The following is a 13,822-nucleotide window of genomic DNA, read 5'->3' as shown; positions in this document are numbered from 1 at the left end:
CAGCATTCTCAGCAAAACCAAAATGAACACAGGCCAGAATTTGTGTAGTTTTCGGTCAAATCATACACTACAGCATCCCGTCTGTGTCAGATAGCTCTGGTCAGGAACGGCGCAAGGGCATCCTGTCTGTTACGTTTACTTTATTTTCTTGACTTTGGCCGACCCTGCACCATCCTAGCTGCTCAGAAGCAGGGTGGCTTAGAAATTAGATTAAAATACTGTGTGAAACACGGGTTCATTCCATAATGCCATATCAACATTGGCAGCTGCCAATATAATTCATGACATCCACATCATCACTCCAAGTAGAATGAACAGCCCTGTCAACTTGCCCAGTGGGGCTGAGGATGGAGGAAGAAAAAAAAAAAGTCATGGATACAGGCAAAGTCATGCAGATTGACCTGGACAGGCTCACAATATATGTTTTAATACACATATGATCAATATTCAGTCGGGACTTGGAGCGTGTAATTAATGCAAGTCACATTGGTCATGAATTGAGCCACAGACTAACCTCCACATCAGCAAAGAAAAGGGCATCCATATTCTGAGCTAATGCCATTTGCAGACTTGTGTCACCCTGAGAGAGAAGGTGACTTCATGCCTGACCCTTCTCCTCTAACCTCAGGCTCGGGATCTGAGGGATAGTTTTACATATCTAGCCAACCTGTCTGCCTGACGCGACCTCGGGGGCACATCGGGAGAGATGGGCAGGCTTAACCAAATCCCATTCAGCCTGCTTGAAAAATGACTCTCCAAGTGAAGTGGGCTATGTATATATTTTCTTCCTCTCCCATCCTTGCGGAATTGCCTGGATACTTGCAGGAACATTTTTAATTCAGGGCAGTGCCGTACCAAGCCGATAGAAATTGAGGAGGGTTGCGTCAGGAAGGGCATCGGGCGTAAAAAAGAAAAAAAAAAAAAATGTGCCAAATCAACATGCGGACAATGATCCGCTGTGGTGACCCTGAACTCACGGGATGAGCCGAAAGGACAAAAAAAATTAATAAATAAAAAGAGGCTCTGCTGAGAGTCATATCATGTGATATTTAATTATTTATCAACAAGTTGTTTAGAATACTAAAGTTCAACTGATTGCTATTGATTTTCCCAAAAAGCTGGTCACCCTCTTCTTATCTATAGTTACACAGTAATTACAATGTAAGTGTTGCACCTGTCATGTAATTATTTATTAAGTGCAACTTAACTACACGATAGTTACACTGTAGGTATTTTCTTGGGACACAGTAAGTTCACCGTACTTACCCTGCTGTAAGTCACGGGCTGTAATCTAAAACACTACCCAAAACAAAAACACCTGGGTCCCATTCTTCATGTGTTGATTCACAGGTTTGCTGAATACTGTTGTTTGATTTGACATGATCCCAGATCATGCACTAAAATCATACATATAATTCACGGTCACATTAGTGACCATCCTATCATGGGGCCAGTAAGAATTTACATTTACTATGACACATTTTACCTCCTCCCTCCTTCCATCCCGGCATTTTTGTAGCATGTTCAAATTCTTCATAGCCGGTCAAAAAAGCCATCCCCCACCCCCCCAAACAGACTCGCACACACACACACACACACGTGCACACGCACAAACACACACACACCTAAGTGAAACAAAGACCCATCCCCCCACTCACTCTTTTCTCTCTCTCGCTCTGTCTTTTGTTATTAGCTCGTAGCCAAGGAACCAGCTGATCACGGTTTCCAGTGTCAATAGATGGTTTATAGTCAACAAGCATGACAGTGTGCAGTTATCCCAAGAATATAAAAACCTAGCTCTTCTGCACAAATTCTCCGGTGGGTTTAATCTAAGCCACGTACAGTATGAGGAACAGCTGCATCAGAGCCATCAGTCCAGTTTTTGACAGCGAGGGAAGCAATTTGTTCCAAGTTAATCCCTATGGCTCTTGTTTGGGCTGTGCCCCCCTTTACCAAACCTTTGCAGAATGTTTGCAGAATAATTTCAGTGCGTGGGAGTTATCATCAGTGAGGAGAATCAGAACCACCACACTACTGGAACAACAAATTTTCAAAATCAACAAAGAAATGAATGAAGTCCTGTAGCTCTGTGACCAAACTAAGCATTTGATGATTTGCTTGGTTGACATATGCGTTCGAGTTTGGTTATGTTCTCTCTGTTTTATTTTTATACAACAGCTTTTCCCTGACAACATCTACAGTGGACAAATAACACTTTACTTGAACAAAAATTTGACTGGTTCAGGAGCTTGAACTGTTCACCAGAGTCGCCGGTTCGATCCCTAGCTCCTCCTGTCACATGTCAAAGTGTCTTTGACCAAGACACTGAACCCCAAATCCTGATGAGTTTAGGCCACCAGCTTAGCAGCTCCCTCATCAGTGAGGGTGAATGAGAAGCAGTGTACTGTGCTTTGGGTGCCAATTACCATTTAAATAACATGATACAAAAATGATTTGTGATATGAAAAATGATCACACACAAAGATGCAAATTAAAAATATAAATAACCAAAAATTAATTTGACACTTTTCAACACTACTATGAAGAGATGATGATTTTGTTTTGTTGAATAGTTGTTTTAATCCTGCTCTGTCTGGTTAGAAAAATAATTTCTTTCAAAAGAATATTATTTTCGAAAGTGTAGACAAATATTTTTGGAGACTATAGCACCCAAACACAACATATATACCATGTGAATTAATATTTTATATATATAATTTGGTTGGAGCATCTTTTATCCGAGTCACCAGACCCCAGTATAGTTGCTAAAGTATAGTTTTATTTATCTATTTATTTTTAAACTTTATTAGATTTATTTGTATTTTGTTGAATTAACAAATATTTACAGAATTAATTATTATTTACACGACTGGCTTATCCCTCCCTCTTACCGGTCTGAAACAGCTTGATTTACCTTCTTATTATCCACCATGCTTTGCACAGCCCTTCAGGTAGTCATCATTACGAAATTATTATAACGCTGGAAATTTCTAAATGAGCAAAAACCACTTAAATTCTGTAATTGATCTGATTGAGTAACAGCAGTGTTAGGGAACTTTAAATAAATAAATGCATACATAAATTAATTATTCCTTAAATAAAAACAGACTAGGTTACAAACATTCATATCTTAGTAGGCACCACTGGGCTACACAGATACATGTACATTATGCACAGCAATAGCATCAAATGAAACAAAAGTTCAGAATATCCACAACATGAGCCAAAACTGTCTCATAGAGGAGAACTCTCATGAACTGAAATCAAGAATATATTCAGTGGCCTTTCTCCGGCTGTACTCACTTGTGAGGTCAGAAGTTAATGAAATTCCTGTGTTCAGTTAAATACTCGTTTAGGTAATATACTATGCTCTACACAAACCAGCCATAAATCATCCTAATTCAATAAACGTAGGAATAATGACGAGATGTCCGGCGAAGACGTTTATGCACAGACCTCATCCCGCTTTAATAGTCGTGGTGTAAAACAGAAAGACGTCAGGTTGCATTTAAATGGAGATGCATCACAGACAATTGGGTCAAATCGAACCTAAAGATTGTGCTCCAGATGACATCTCCTTCCTCTCGTTAAAGATATTTTTTTTGACATAGAACAACCTGGTTTTTCAGATGGTCATGTTCCAGGCAGCAGAAGATACTCGACTTACTTACTCTACTCTACCTTTTTTTTCTTTTCTTTGTAATCATTGTTCTTTGGACAAATTAGCACAGGTTGCATTAACCAGAAGCAGCTATGTATTACTGTGCTTTCAGTACAATTATTTGTGAAGGAGGGAATCTGGTGTTTTACTAATAGCTGGTGAATTTCATTTTGATTTTGGACTGAATGAACACAGAATTACTTAACATATCTCTACACCGTTATCTATCCACCACTGTATTTTTTTTTTAATACATTGCTTTCTTTCAGCTGTACAATTTCACAGAGAGTGGAGCCAAATATAAAAGGTTCCTGAACGTCAGACTAATTGAGTTCAAAGGAGGAGAAAGTGAAGGTCAACAATGAAACATGGAGATGTTTTCTTAGATTTGATTGATTTAGTTTCGGGATTTTTGCCACAGGCTTTTTATTTCTTTTTAATTTCATACCCACTAAGTGCATACATCAGCTGACATCTCAAAAGCTGCGTTTGGTTATAATCTAGTGCCCCCTATTGGATCAAATGCCTCAGTTCCTCTGGGTCCATAAGAGGCTGAATTTCACCGCTAGAAAGATGATAGTCAGTGTATTCAAACGAAGTCATTAGTCATTTAGAGTCCAGTGATATTTTAATTGACAGGTTTCAGGGCTCCTGAAGCAGGTACCACCCCTCCCCAAGCCCACTCTTTTTTTTCAGCCCATTGGGCAGAAGCATAAATGATGCGAATGGAGCAGCCAGGAAACACAAGACAAATCAATGAAAAGCATTTGACTTTCAGGCTCAAAATGCTAAATGCCAAGGAGGACAAACAAGCAACATTCCTCTGTCCCCTATCAACACCTGCTACCTCTCCGTGACATTTCCTTCACTATGCAAATTACTTACAGCAATCAGATTCAAACAAATGTCACTCTTGACTTAAACAACAACTGGAAAGACATTTTTTTGTTATCTATATTTTATCCTGTCTCACTGAAAGGAACCGGTGATGGTTAAATAAGTTCTGTCTGCTATGTACAACAGAAAAAAACAAACAAAAAAACTCTCCATGCATGGTACGAATGGAGCGGGATGTTCATGATGTACAGTCCACGCAGGTTCACATTCTCCCTGCATGCTGTGGCACCAAGGTCTCATATAAATCCTGCACGATGAACGCTTTACTTATAACACAGATCTTTCCTTTGCAGAGGGGTCACTGTAAAAAGTTGTAGACTAAGGTGCCTACACCAGGATGTGGCCCACTCCAACTCTGCTTGTAAGGCTGCTGGGGCATGTCAATTTAGCCGGGCTGAGATCTGAGGCCTGCAAAGAAACAGTGTCGAAGAGGGACAGGGGAGAAAGAGGTTAGAGAGAGAAGAGAGAAAAGAGCCAGTTCAGCACAGTAATGGGGCAGTTGTTGTCCAGCAATGCACAAAATTCCAGTGGTGATACATATTCTGTGTCTTGAACAGTGGCCAGAGCTCTAAGCTTCCGTGAACGTCAAACAGCCAAATCCACATGGAACCTTCTGCAGTTCTACTGCGCCACTGTGAGCGGTGGTGTACTGGCACTGAAATGGCCCTTGAGGGCTAATTAATTTTCCAAGCTGACAAACTGACACTGTGCACTGCTAACCTTTCCAAATGATGGGATGCAGCAAGTTAGACACTCTGGATCCTTTGCTACAAAGTATTACAGATTAGTCCCAGAGCTCAGCATGTCTGAAGCTGACAAACATCTGTGTGACCTGATTATCGTCCATTACTTATTAAAATGCTCATCAAGATTTACAATAATGACTTGTAGATGTAATACTGGATCACTGACCCTTTACTTCACTGTGCTCTGCAGCATCTGGCCGTTGTACTGAGCTTTAGTTGTCTCACAGTGCCACTTAGTGGGGCTTAAGAAATGTGTCACCGTGACAATTTATGTTAAGTGCTTCAAGTCTTAATAACTTTTTAATATGTTTTTTAAGTCTTAACTATTCCTACAGATCTCTGACTGTTATTAATGGCTTCAAACTGTATTCTCAACTGATGACATGTCTCACAAATCAAAAATGAAACATTTCAATTTCAAGAGTTTCAAATACTAAACCTGTAGGCTGTAGTCACATACAATGAAGGGTTTTTCATACTGTTTGCACATTGTATTATCACTACTAACCCCTGAAAAGGTAACTTGAATTTCTAATGTTGGTTTCACAGAGTAAGTGGTCTGCACACACAGGACATGGTGCTTCTCTACGTTACCAGCAGCTGAAGCACTACAGTGTTGCTTCTCATTCTCTCACACACACACACATAGTGATGACAACAGAGCAGCCGTGGGAGGCATGAGTTGCACAAGGACACTTTGCCATGTTGACAGGAGGAGCCGAGGATTAAACCACCAGCCACAGGACTGCTCTAGCTCCCGGAGCTCAATGTTTGCTTATGAGAAATCGAAGAGTGGGGTTGGGCTGCCTGAGGTCTACGTAAACCAATATGTGGTGTTACTATAAAAGAACAACATAATGTCAATTTATTTGTCCTCTAAATGAAGCATGATATATTTGTCCGTGTTTAGCCCATGCCACAATGGGACCAACATGAGAACTATGCAGCTACACAGATGCACCATATATGTTCTGACAGCATTAGATTTTTCCCGTGTTGACCTCTGCCAGGCGCCATTAACGTTGTGGCTGATTGGTCAGAAAGTGAATCATTCAGTCTCTTCTACTGCACAGTTTGGATTTTAATAATATCAAAATAAAAGACACAGTAATAATTGTGCAATTACACATGCAAATCCATAGTAGTTCTCTGGAATATTTCAATTATGGTAAAAATAAATGACCCTACATTAAAAGGATCACACCCAACGACGAAGAAATAAACTGCCACGTCAGAAAAGTATATATAAATACAAAATGCCCTTTTAATGAAGAAGAAACTCGCATGTTCTCTGTCACTGACCTTTAAAGTGTAATATAATAATGAGTGATGTTTACAGGGACCCCTGAGCTCGGCTCAATGGATGGCAGAATTTGATGAAGTCATGCATGTGTGAAATAGCAACTTCATATCCGCTGATGTGTAATGGAAGTAAAGCTTTTTTTAATATTCTAACAGCTCAGGAGACTGAGTCCTAATATTTTAGGTTTTATGTTGGGCAGAACTCAGAACAGCCTGACCTCCTCATTCCTGGGTCTGATGAATGATTTCATTCCACCCTCATAAAATCTGAGAATGCCTTAAAGACTTTTCATGGTCACCGTGATTTGTTGGGCTCAGTCAGTCTGTCAGGTCAGGAGCTTTTGGGAGTGTGTGGACATTACTGAGAGTCGGCTAACTTACACTGTGATGGCTCGTTCTACCACAGCTATTTACACGATTCCCTTTCTTCCGAGCGCTACTTTCAGCGTATTGTAACGGCTGATGATGATGTTTATGAAAGCGTCATTGCTTTTGTTGGACAGTTTAACTGGTCTTTGTGCTTTATGAGGTCATTTTGTTTATGAGAGTCTATGGAGTCCAGAGTGTTCCTGATCCAAACCTCACTTTATTAGTGATACCAACACAAGTATGCTCACTTCAGATCTTTATCACTGTCTCGATAATTAATTTTTACTACCATCCACAAATGGCTTTATTTGTATGTGTATGCAGCCAACATTTATGATGTCAGACAGAAACAGATTTATCTTTAATTACTGGGGATTATAAACGTAATATCCAACCAGGAGAGATTGGCTTTAGAAAAGGTTTGACTATTTTCATCTAATGTTGGTCTAAATGTCATATGCCTTGTTGAAAGTGCACTGGATTGAGCTGAACAAACAGCTGTTTATTACATGCTGATTTAAACACTCACTGATTGGTTATTGTTAATGTTTGTAATGAAAAATACTCATCCACAGACAAAAAAAATCGACTAAATCTTAAAGTGGTTGAGGCTTGTTCAGAAAGCTGGAAGCAGGGAAAATAGAGGGGACCTCACGGACTAAATTTTATATAACTGATTTATCTGCCTTAGAGGATCATGTTACATTTATTTTATTTGATTAGCTTAGGTTCAGCCAAACTGTACAAACAAATAATTTCTATAGTTAGTCTTGGTGGGCATGCAGAGGTTTTAAGGCAAGTGCTGGTGAGATTTAAAAGTCCTTCTGTTCTAGAATGGGTCAGAAACATTAGATAAATTAGACTGGTGGAGGATTCACTCAGATTATTTACGCAGAAATGTAAAAGCCAGACATTTAAAATGTAAAAAACAAAATAATAATAAAGTCCTAAAGTATTAAGTAACTCTGCTCAGGAAGGGGTTTGCACAATGTGTTTTTGCACGCAACAATCAATAAGGGGAAAAGGGAAGAAAAACAAAAACAAAAAAACAAAAAAAAAACAAGGAAGAAAAAACTTTCAAATAAACAGAAGAAAAACATTAGAAAAAATTAGATAGATAGAAATGCTGACCTAGCAGACCTGACCATGCTGAGCTGCTGCTGGTGCTGCTGATTATTATTAACACAGTAAATAACACAGCAACACAGTTACGGTGCAGGAAGGTAGACTGGTCGTCCACCAATCCCGCATGGTTGTCTGTCTGTGTATGTCTCTCTGGTGCCCAGACTGATGATCTCTCCAGGGTGGACCTCACCTCTCACCCAGTGACAGCTAGAATAGGCTCCAGCCCCACCGAAACCTAAATAGAATAAGCGGTGACATTGATATTGGATGGATGGATAAAAATAATTAGTAGTAATAATCATACATTTTTCTTCTGTATTAATTACTTTGTCTCCCAGGACTGGAGTTATTTTTCATTAACAAAAGGGGGAAAAAACAAAACAAAAAATACTTTATTTTGTTTAATTAGTTTCTACAAGTTGTAACTATAGAAAAAAAATTAACGCGCTGGAGGGCAAACGACAGCATGGGTTTGTTCTGAACATTGGCAGGGACACAAATATGATGGAAAATACATTTCCCTCCTTAACGTAGTGAAGTAAGAAACATGAAGTAGCAGAAGGTGGAAATATTCAAGTGAACTAGAATCCTTCAAAAGTAAAAATGTCAAATTAAACAGAACTTTTGAAAGTTGAAAATATTTTTCGCAAACTTATAATCTTAGAAACTTAGAAACTGTGGTTACATGGCAATAAATGTAAGTAAGGGTCCATACAGTTGCTACATTTTATCACAACTCACTTTTATATCACACAGCTTCATATTCTGGGATTCTCTGGATAGTAAATGTACATAAATGACATTAAACGTACCTCTGACTTTCTTCTATTAAAATATCTCTGTACTTCTATCTGAAAAATGCCTCCAGATGATGTCACTTAGAGGATCATTTAGTCCAGTTTATTTCATCGCTCATACTATGGAGGTTGTAATCATGGTCAACCTGCTTTTCCAGAGCTCCTCCAGATGACACATTAGAACTCCTACTTATGAAAATCTCCTTTGGATGATTTTCAGTTTGAAGCAAAGGGAAGTTTAAAAGCATTAACATACATTTACACCCTAAACTAAAGCCATAGATAGCGAGTGGAAAATTGGTGAAGTCGCCCTGCGGCCACAGCTCATGGCTGTAAAGATAACAGTGTTTATGTTTAAATCACCTTGCAAGCTAAAGAGAACGAAATTCAAATATTGAATATAGTGGAGATGAATGACTATAGGTTATTGTTGGACTGGAAAACCATTGCTCTGTTAGTGATACCTGCCACCGTGCAGGGTTTTTTTCTGCTCCCTTCACACCACTGTCCTACTTCTACCACTGGTTTAATCTGAAGGAAGCAAATTCAAGCGCTGAAATCCATTAAAGGTGTAATTCAGCAACATGCGAGTTGTGATCCAGTAGATGGACAGGCAAGAGGCAAGATGTGGACGGACAGTTGTCATGGGGGCAGACAACAGCAACGGGAAGAGCATGATGAGATGAGGGGAAAGGGGACAAACTGTAGGCATGGGTGCAACAGGAGAGGTGAGGAGGTGTAGAGACACAAGGGAAGCAGGCTTGTTCAGACGGCTATGTCAGGGGGGTAACACTAATGATCTCTCAGCATCTCTGTCAGCGCGACCTGTCTCAGCAGGTGGAGGGAAACATGTCAGCTAGTGAGGCAGTAATCAGGATGAACCCAGCAGCTACACACACTGCTGTCTGACTCCCCTCCTCACACAGACGCACAAGCACCCACATAAACATAACAAAAGATGCTTCTTTTATCAAATGATGACAAATCATCCTCTGTTACAGTGCATGTGCTATATTTATTCATATAATTAACCTAAAGTCGGCTCACTCCCAGACTGAGAGCGCTCACCCTTTGCTCCTCAGGTTGCATCTTTATGTCTTCCCATTATCCTCCAGCATCTCCAGACAGTACTGACATCCACTCAGAACCTCATTAGCAGCAGAGAAGGAGAGAGAGGCAGCGACATAGAGAGGCAGATGCAGAGACGGCAACAGGGCAGCAAATTGCCAGGGAGCTCATCTAAATGCATGTGTGGTGTTACAGTTGAGGTAAAAGGGCTATAGGTTAGTAGCCGTGCAGGGGTGGTTGCATTAGGGAGAGTGAGATTGCAGGAGGGAGGCCAGGACTTCGACTCTGTGTGCATACTGTATGTGAACAACAAACTGTCAAAGATAGCAGTGTCACTAAACACAACACTCCCAATGTTGAGGGCTAATTAGTGAGACGTGTAGTTGTATGCTTACAGCCAGGCAGGTTAGGGAGATGGACACCGAGTGTAGAGGATGCTGAAGTCAGTGGTGAAGAAGAGTCTCTGGTCTTTGGTTGTTACAGTGCTCTATGCATGTTGCCAACTCAAGCTCTTCTTAGCAAAATGTTTCTGTAATAATGTAGCAACACATTTGTGTAAAATTACATCCCATCACCTGATGTGTACATATTAAATAGGACTTGGTTGAATAAATTCATTATTTAACTTGTAAAGTCACACCGGCTCCTGAAAGATTAGATTTGACTATACATTACATAAAGTGCAATCATGCAGTGACAAAACACTGATACCAATTAATGATGATCTAGATTCTTCATGCAGCTGCTTTAGAGGCTATTACACTATCCAGTGGCCATAATCTGTTTTTATTATAAATATAGGCCTGTAGGTGCAGACTTTATTATCATGTGATAATTTGCACCAAATTGTAATTAGGTTTCAGTACAAAAACGAGGTCAGTGTTAGAGAAAGCTCATGGTGTGGATTTGAATACATACTGTAGCATTGACTAAAAAAACAACACTGACTAAATATATGACACACAAACTGGTCTCCGGTGTCTCTCGTCTCAAATTCCTGTGTTTTCCCTCCTGTATTATTTACTACAGCTGCTCTATATTGCCAATCTCCCTTATCTAGCTTATAACAACTCTACCATTTAATGGAACAGTAATGTTTGAATCAGCTGATTTATGATGGGACTTTCTCAGAATTCGAAAGTTGAAGTCAAAATAGCAAAGTCAGCGTGGCTAAAATGGAATAATGTTGGTGCCTAACAGTAGCAGTATCATCTTGAATAAGCATCAGCAGCCATGGTAGTGGCTCTGTTACAGGAGCTGGTTCTGTAAAAGTCTTGTCGTAGTTGTTAAAAAAACAAAGAGGGATATTGTTGATTGTTCACCAGGGTTCCTTTTTTTAAGCAGTTACATTTTTTTTATTTTCTGTTCTCTCTATGTGTTTTTCTATCTTGCATCCTGTGTTATTGCTGAGTGAGAATGCAATTGCAAGTATATGATATTGTATAGAAAACTAACCAACATTCAAGCTAGAAAAAAATAATAAAGATCTACTTTATATTTGTGATCTTTTTACAGCATTTAGATTGTGGCTTTAAAATAAATGGCACTATAAACACTTTTAAGCAGGTCAGTGTAACATAACAGTGACACGTAATGTGTAGTAGGCTGCATCAGCCCCTCTGAACATTTCTGCATGGCACATACTTCCTGAGCCAAATATAGCTGGGCTGAATACAAGTAATGATGCTGATGTAGCTGATAATATGCTTATAGTGTTTACACAGTGTGGTGATATGGTATCATATTAAACCTATTCGTTCATTTTGAATAAAATTCCAAAAAAATACAAGTAACACGCCAGGTTATGACTATACTGGACAGACATGGATGTGAAAAGCCTAAATAAGCAAAAGCATGAACTTAAATGCCTGACCAACATTTTATCTGGTTTTCAGTCCAGCTCTGCACAGAGGAGATGGAAAATCCAATCTAAACCTTCACTCTGAACAGAATAGAGTTCTTATATTTTTCCTCACTTTTCAGACTCCTACAATTTTATCTTTGTCCATATGACCATATGCATTAGTTTTAAAATTGCTGTTTCCAAGTTTATTAAAGAATAGGATCAAGGCTGGCAATGCTACCTTACAGTACTATTAGTCGATCTATTATGCCCCAGTTAAGGCACTCGGAGCTTGGGGTTCAGGGTCCTGTTGAATAAACACTTCAGCATCTAGCCAAACGTTGTTTGTAGGAATAAACCGCCAACCGTGGGGTTCATGATGACTACCCACCGAGCCCTGTATAAGTAAAAGTGCCCCCAGAAAGTTCCAACAGTAAACTGACTTCAGCCTGACTTAAGCGCAGAGCCTGGCGATATACTCTGCTTAATGGATCATAGGAGCACTTCTAAAGCTTGCTTTTTCACATGTTCAATATTTCTGTTTAGTTCATACAAAAAACAATGGAACTTTGAGGTCTTCTATATATGATGGAGCCTGACTGTTTAAAGCTTTATATGTGAGAGGCAGGGCTTTAAATTCTACTGTATTGTAGATTTTATGGGAAGCCAATGGAGAGAAGCTAGTGAAGGTGAAATATGATCTCTCTTGCTTATTCCAGTCAGCACTCTTGCTGCAGCATTTTGGATTAATTGCAGGCTCTTTAGGAGTTACTGGGGCATCTTGAAAGTCGGAAATTACAGTAGTCCAACCTAGGGCGACTGGCGCGGGAAGATCATTCCTTTATTTCCTTGACATCAGTGGCACATCCAACGTTGGCGCATCCAAAGGCCGAACAAGAGGCCGTCGATGTGACATTTGCAGATTTTGATGGCGTCTCATACCACATTTATCCCAATGGTGACATGACCAATGTGATAGTCTGCATCTCCCTAAAGTCCTACAAAGAGCAGGTGGAGCATGGCACTGACGATCTGCTCAAGAGGGTCTATCTGCATTTCTTGTCTCAGCAGAACCTGGCTACAACGTGTCCCCCCTCTATGACCTGGATTCACTACCAGCTAACAAAGATGAGGTAGTTCACAAGGCGGGGATGCTCAAGAGGAACTGCTTTACCTCAGTGTTTGAAAAGTACTCCAAGTTCCAGGAAGAGGGCAAAGAGGGCGAGAAGAGGGCCATGGTCCACTACAGAGACGATGAGTCCATGTACGTGGAGGCTAAGAAAGAAAGAGTGACAGTGGTGTTCAAAGGCGATGACGATGTCATCATTGGCAAGTCTTTATGCAGGAGCTCAAAGAGGGCCACCCACACAGTTCCTCCCTTCTGCCTCAGGGAGCCTCCCGTGTAGCTGTAAAACACGGGGGCAACATTGGATACATAACCTTTGTCCTGTTCCCATGTCACACCAATGCCAATGTTAGAGACAACCCCATCAACCTCATCCACACCTTCAGGAACTATCTGCACTACCATATAAAGTTCTCTAAGACCAACATTTGCACACGTATGAGGGCCAAAAAGGCCGAATTCCTCAAGGTGCTGAACTGCGCTCGGCCCGACGCTGAGAAGAAGGAGATGAAGAACATCTCTGGAAAAACAGTTACCCGCTGAGGACTTCGAATTTCAAGCCCCCATGGACACGCCCAGAATGCGACATACTGAAATTTATCGCAACATCAGACAGGACGCCAGGACGCCTCTAAATACACCTGCCCAGCATCCCAAAAACCCTGTCCAGTCTTTCTTTTTTTTGTTTTTGTTTTAATGAATGATAACGTCGGCTCTACTTAGGGAAAGCCAAGGGTCGCAATAAATGGAAAAAAGAGCATTTCTTGCTTTTAATAGATAAAAGATAATCATAAGCCCTATATAAATATATACATGAAAAAAAAGACATTTTTGATACAATATCTTTTACTCCATTTGATACTCTTGCGTGCCCCTCTGCCCTCACCA

At 40.2% G+C, this 13,822-nt stretch overlaps 1 pseudogene; it reads left to right on the top strand.

The window, feature by feature from the left end:
* The first annotated feature begins 9,607 nt into the window (after positions 1-9,607).
* LOC137105041 (actin-related protein 2/3 complex subunit 2-A-like) lies at positions 9,608-13,477 on the top strand (annotated as a pseudogene).
* Positions 13,478-13,822: the final 345 nt, after the last annotated feature.

The sequence above is a fragment of the Channa argus genome, chromosome 19 (genome assembly GCF_033026475.1).
Source record: "Channa argus isolate prfri chromosome 19, Channa argus male v1.0, whole genome shotgun sequence".
Lineage (NCBI taxonomy): Eukaryota > Metazoa > Chordata > Actinopteri > Anabantiformes > Channidae > Channa > Channa argus.
Note: the sequence above shows the minus strand (reverse complement) of the source record. Positions and strands in the feature narration are given on the sequence as shown.